Here is a 7,254-nt window from a genome sequence, read left to right on the forward strand (position 1 = left end):
GTTGAAAGGAGACTTCTAGAAGACCCTTATGTGGCACTCTAAGGCCAAATTCGAATTTGGTTGGAAAGAATCATGGGATCATGAGGATATGTGTCACATCTCCTAATTGTATTGTAACTCTAAAAAGACATGTGTCTTATCAGTTCCTATTTTGATTAGGACTCTAGAGGTAGAGGGAGAGATTCATGGACTATCATTAATGAGATGGCTCTCATCTTTTTGTATAAATAGGAGATCTCTCTCCTTCATTTGTTATTCTTTAGTCCCTAGTTCTTAAGTTTGTAGTTCTTCCTTGATGGCTTTTGAAAGCTTTGGAGAACTTTGTTGTACTTTGTACTTTTGAAGAATTTGAATAAAGCTTTGATGTTCTCAACATGGAAGGAGATGTGAAGTAGATGTCATGGAGCATATTAGGATGTAAGGTAGAGTAGATTTCATTTTGTAAATATTGCTTTGTAGAATGTAAGGTAGAGTAGATTTCATTTTGTAAATATTGCTTTGATTTGATTTGATTGCTTTCAAGTTTGATAGATTAGATTTTTCATTCATGCAATTTTAATTCATGCAAGTGTGTTCAATTTTGCTTTGATTTCATAGGTGGCAGAGGGCCCCTGCCTTGTATAGTTGTCATTTAATTTTGCATTTAATTTTGTTGTGCTTATGTATATTAGCTGTACATAAATTGCTTTCAAGTTGATTGTAGATTAGTGATGCACATAGCCTTTTAATGACTAATGACATGATAGAATCATCTTGTCCTTTTGCTGAAGCAGCAAGGATACTGGGTCTCATAGTCACTAGCTCATTGTTTGGTTATTGCATTTTATTTTGATTGAACTAATGACATGATAGAATCATCTTGTCCTTTTGCTGAAGCAGCAAGGATACTGGGTCTCATAGTCATTAGCTCATTGTTTGTTTATTGCATTTTATTTTGATTGAACTAGTTGTATATTTACACTTTTGTTTAAATACTAACTCCATCAATAACATGTTTTAAGTTCTTTTGAAGTGCTAAGTTTTGGAAGTTATCATTAGGGACATAGGCCTTGTCTTGAAATCTTTATCCATACTTGTCCTTTAAAAGTATTCTTAAGACCTTAGAATAGGATTTCCATTTGCATTAGACACCTTAGGAAACTAACAAGAACAAAACCCCAAAAACAACATAAACTATAAAACAACGAAGTAAGAGAAAGGTTAACTAAGCACATATGGTGCACCACACTTCATCAGTTTACGATACCTGGATTGATAATTTATGTAGAGAAATTTAAGACGTTAAATTGACTAGACATTTTGGCGCCGTTGCCGGGGAAGTGTAATTAGGAGACCTTATTTCTTACATCTGAAAAAAAAAATTTAATAATTCTTGAGTATGCTCTCCTCCTGCACTTTGTGTGATCTAGAGGATCAGAAAAAGGATTGTTAAGTAAAAAAGAAAAAATAATAATTCTTGAGTATGCTCTCCTCCTGCACTTTGTGTGATCTGGAGGATCAGAAAAAGAATTGTTAAGAAAAAAATAGGAGACAAAATAAACTTCATCACTTCAATTGATTCAAGGAAAAAAAAGAATAAATAAACTTCATTTCATTTCCATTTTCACTCCATGCCATCCATTTCATCAATAAAAGATTTTTTCCCCCCATGATCATTTCCATTAAGATTTCCTAACTATCTCTATTTAGCTAAGTGGTTGCTGTGCCAAGTTTCCGCAGCTGAAATCAGTTTCCGCAGTTGTAATCAGTTTCCGCAGCCACCACTCTGTTTTTCAAATTTACAGTCAAGATGTTAGTGCAATAAAATGAAAATGAAGGTATGACTAAGCATATGCTATGAAGACATGTACATGGAGCATCTACAGACATCAATAGGGAGAAATTGAGTAAGGGCTAATAGACAAACAAAGACAAGGGGCCTCGGCATTTCTCTTTAGAGGCTGAAATTTATTATTGTTAAGGTGGATTGAGCTCCTTGTTTGAGGACGGAATCATGCATTTTTGGAGATAACGCTCCAAGTGTGTAACTTCCTCTAAAGCTAAGTTCCATGCCTTGTCTCTCTTCAGCGTGCACCTCAAAGTTCCCTTTCTAATCCATAATCAAATCTGTAGGCGAGGTACATCAACATCCAAAGTAATCCATCAAAAAAAAAAAAAAAAAATTCTTCGAGGGAGGGGTAGCTTGTTAGATGGGAGACTATTGTTTCTCTTTCCACTAGCCCTGTAATCCTATCAATTAAGCCAATCAATCATGTTTTTCCTTCCCGCCCATGCCATGCCATTTATCAATATGCAACAAGATGTGTGTACTGTTCTGTGCATTCATTTTTTTGGATTGTCAGCATGATTAATTTGTGGACTGTTCACTCCCGCTTCAATAATGGGGTAAAGCAAACTGAAAGGGTCATGGTCCGAATGCATATCTAGAAAAAGCTCACTTGCTAATGCGAACTAAATGGGGCCTGCTCACTGACTACGAACTGAATACGGACTTATTTGTGCTTAATGCGGATTGAAGTAAGTAAAGGGTAGTAAGGGTTTGTTCAGAGGCTGCTGCATGGCATGTAAGGTTCCAAGAGGTTCAACAAATAAAACCACCAGAAGGCCGAATGCAACAAGTCGTAATAATTCAGAACAGTAAAAAATGTTAACTCAGAAAAACGCAAAACCTGAAAAACGTCAAATTTAAAACATTCGATTTGACCAAACAGAGACGAATTTAGAAAAACTAAAACATGGGTTTTTTTGCCAGGTGGGTCAATTAGATAACCTAGAAACTGTTTGAAGGAATTTGTAGCGGTCTGGGAGAAATCTTCGGTTCTTTGGAGCCTCTTTTTTGCCCCCGCGTGAAGAAAAACGGAATTTGAGTTAATTAACTGACAGTTTGATGTATTCCGCGTGCCTGAAGAAGGAGAATTCCAATTTGGTTATGTGCTGGCACCTACTCCACCTCTACCACGTCTTCCACCCTTTGCCACCACGTCCTCTGCCCATATGCCACCCGTTGCAATTCATTAAAACCCGTTAAACAACAGTTTCAATCCAAGACGGCTCTCCATTACATGAACTGGTTGGATATGGCTCTTCACAGCCGATTGATAGACGTGGCGTGAACCTTTCTAGCATTCAATCTTGATGAATAACAGCCTCGTGATTAATCCTCGGGTTTAACTCATATTTGACTGCACTTTTACACTCCACCTGTAATCATGATAAGTGACCGGTTTCATTACGGCTCCTCTCCACCGCATAATTTCTGCAACCATTTTATAAACGTGTCTACACCTCCTCCGCAGCAGTTTAGTTTAAAGTTCTGTTGTGTTCATTCCATATCTCCACTGTTCTATTGAAGCACGGTTGCATCTCCACTTTTTCCATATTAATCTCCTTCCCATTTCGTGAATCCACCACGGCTGCCTGTCTTCTGTTTTCTGCTGATAATCTCTGAATCTTGTTCACCCCCGCTACCTATTGTCCAGTTTACATTTTCAGTCACTGTTGTCTTTTTCGTAAACCCCGTAACCCAGCTGTCTTACCTCTGTTAAACCCTCACAGGCAGACAAATTTTAAACAGAGTAAAGGATGGGTCGGTTGTTAAGGGCAGAACCGGAAGGGCCTAAGTCTATGAAAGGGCCAAATAGTTATGATCATGGTTATAGGTTGTTCATCAACTATAAATTCATCAATAAAACTGTTTTGCTCCATTCACAGTGTTCCTACATACAGACAATGAATTTTTTTTCAAAATTGATGATCGACTGTTTTAGCCACTTTCCGCAGCTAGCCCAACTTTCTGCAGCTAGCCCAACTTTCCGTAGCTGTTTTGTTAAACTCTAGGTTGCAGGTGTCATCAAGAAAAACAAGTCACATGGGTAGCTGGGGGAATGTTAGTACATGGATGGTGTCATATTCATTTGGTCAAATTTGATGAAAAAGACTCCGGTCAAAAGGAAGTCAAATTGTGTGTTATCACTAAGTCGCCACACTGAGTCGCCACACTGAGTCACTGCATGTCAAGAAAAAAATAATAATTTTGAATCAATGAAATGAATAAGTTATTTGCTCACTTTTCTGAAGGTATTGATTAATTTTGGATTGATGATGAAAGATGAATGGCTAACTTTGTATTCAAGATTTTTAGCTACAGAACCGTGCACATTCCGCAGCTAAAGTCCAATTCCGCAGCTGTTCTCCAATTCCGCAGCTAGAAAAAACCTCATTGTTCAAATCAACCTAACTTTCTCATACAAAATCAGATTTTGATGATTTAAGTACCATTGGAAAGATCTCAACAAGATCTACACAATGAGAAATCCATCATTTGAGTTTGAAACGGCAAATAATGAAATAAATTGCTGAAAAGAAGCAACATCAACTTGAGTCACTAATTCCAAATCAGGTATAAATTCTTTTGATTTTTCCTTTGAAGACTTGTTTCATTAATACAAATTCTTAGTTTTGTGTGTAAATATCATAACTAGAGGGATTGGCCATCTCTCTCCTTTGATAATCTTACATTCCATTGCAGAAGAAGTATTAGTTTTTTTGCAGGTTCCAGGAGGAAGGACAAATGACTACAAGAGAATGGTGTCTCTCTAAGAGACCAATTTGTTTCATAAGAGGATGATCAGCAACAAAGAGGAAATATGCTGATGCAAACTCAGATCCAAACACTTGAAAAAAAACTTTCAGATACTATTGTCTCCATCACATCCATCCATCACATCCATACTTCATAATAAACCATTCACCTCATTCCACTCCATACTTTCCACTTGCATTCACATACACTTTCCATCTCTTTTTGTCCATTCATAACCCACAAATAAAAGCAAGAGGCTCATTCATATACTTATTGCCCATTGCCATTTCTACTCTCCATTGCCATCTTCCATTTTCATCTCCATTTCTTGTCATTTTCATTCCGCAAATAAGCCCTGCTTCAATGCAAATTATTGAGTCCATAGTCCTTTGAATCTAAGTTCTTTGTAAAAACACCTTGAGGCTTGCATGCCTTAATGGCAAGTCCTCATGCTGACAAACAATGGGAATACATTAATGTCCCTTGTTTGTTAGATCTTCTAGGTGACTCGACATCAGCAAATTCATTCGTACCTAGCAAGATGTGTTTGGGCATCTTGACTCTCATTGTCATCAATGGTGAGAGTTCTCGTGTTGACTAGTGGCATCCATTAATGGCCACTAAGCCAACAATTTCCTACTATGTTCGACATCAAAACATCTTTTCACATAGTAGGAATTGTGCCAATGAGTTTTGAAGACATGAAGGCTATTATTTTCAGCATTTTGGAGCAGATTCATCAAGTTTTAGTAGAAGCAATAAAAAGTCATCTTATCTCTTTATCCATGACTCCTCTTGTTCAGCCACTTGAAGAAGAATATGATCAGAATTTTTCAGCCACCACACATACAACTCATCCATTCCAAAGGGTAAGTAAAGGTACGTCATTTTCTAACTTTTGACCATAGAATTCCATAAAAAGCTAGAATGATAATTGTTGGAAAAACATTTCTCTTCCTCATTTCATAAAATTTCCAATACCATCAGTTGGGGGGGGGAATACATTCATATTTATATCTTGCCATGTCCATATCATATTCAAGAGCTCACATACTTCCAACATATATTAATTATTACATTGCTATTATGAGCATACAATGGCTTTTGAAAAAGTGCTTAAAGGATAAATTGGATACAAACAAAATCATGGTTGTCACACAAGAACCAACCATCATGCAATCCAATAAAGATATACTTTGCAACAATAATCAAAATATCATTATGCAAAGTTCAAAGATTAAAATAGAAGGCAACAAAAAAAAAAAAATGGTTGTAACACAAGAACCAACCATGTTTCAATTCAAGTAAAACACTTTGCAGAAATATGAAGTTATCAAATGATATCATGCAAAGTTAAGCCAAAGCTCAAAGATCAAAAGAGTTAATGTAATATATATTGCATGAGGACATGCAATAGCTTCAGTTGGGGGGTATGTTGAGTCTTGAAAATGTCATTCATTTCCATTACACTTTCACTATTATGTCCATTATATCACATCCATTTCACTACTATGTCACCACATTCATCCCACTTTCATTATCATTGGGCCACCTTTATGTTTTTCCAATCTTTATTATTTCTAAGCCTTTTAAGTGAATTTGTGGTTAAACATTAGAAAATAATGTGCATATGCTTATACCTAACAAATGGGTTGAGGTTGTTGACATGTGTAGGTTGAAAGGAGACTTCTAGAAGACCCTTATGTGGCACTCTAAGGCCAAATTCGAATTTGGTTGGAAAGAATCATGGGATCATGAGGATATGTGTCACATCTCCTAATTGTATTGTAACTCTAAAAAGACATGTGTCTTATCAGTTCCTATTTTGATTAGGACTCTAGAGGTAGAGGGAGAGATTCATGGACTATCATTAATGAGATGGCTCTCATATTTTTGTATAAATAGGAGATCTCTCTCCTTCATTTGTTAGTCTTTAGTCCCTAGTTCTTAAGTTTGTAGTTCTTCCTTGATGCCTTTTGAAAGCTTTGGAGAACTTTGTTGTACTTTGTACTTTTGAAGAATTTGAATAAAGCTTTGATGTTCTCAACATGGAAGGAGATGTGAAGTAGATGTCATGGAGCATATTAGGATGTAAGGTAGAGTAGATTTCATTTTGTAAATATTGCTTTGTAGAATGTAAGGTAGAGTAGATTTCATTTTGTAAATATTGCTTTGATTTGATTTGATTGCTTTCAAGTTTGATAGATTAGATTTTTCATTCATGCAATTTTAATTCATGCAAGTGTGTTCAATTTTGCTTTGATTTCATAGGTGGCAGAGGGCCCCTGCCTTGTATAGTTGTCATTTAATTTTGCATTTAATTTTGTTGTGCTTATGTATATTAGCTGTACATAAATTGCTTTCAAGTTGATTGTAGATTAGTGATGCACATAGCCTTTTAATGACTAATGACATGATAGAATCATCTTGTCCTTTTGCTGAAGCAGCAAGGATACTAGGTCTCATAGTCACTAGCTCATTGTTTGGTTATTGCATTTTATTTTGATTGAACTAATGACATGATAGAATCATCTTGTCCTTTTGCTGAAGCAACAAGGATACTGGGTCTCATAGTCATTAGCTCATTGTTTGGTTATTGCATTTTATTTTGATTGAACTAGTTGTATATTTACACTTTTGTTTAAATACTAACTCCATCAATAACATGTTTT

Source organism: Pinus tabuliformis, chromosome X (genome assembly GCF_031772625.1).
Source record: "Pinus tabuliformis cultivar Carrire ecotype Pingquan chromosome X, CPIR1, whole genome shotgun sequence".
In the NCBI taxonomy this organism is placed as follows: Eukaryota; Viridiplantae; Streptophyta; class Pinopsida; order Pinales; family Pinaceae; genus Pinus; species Pinus tabuliformis.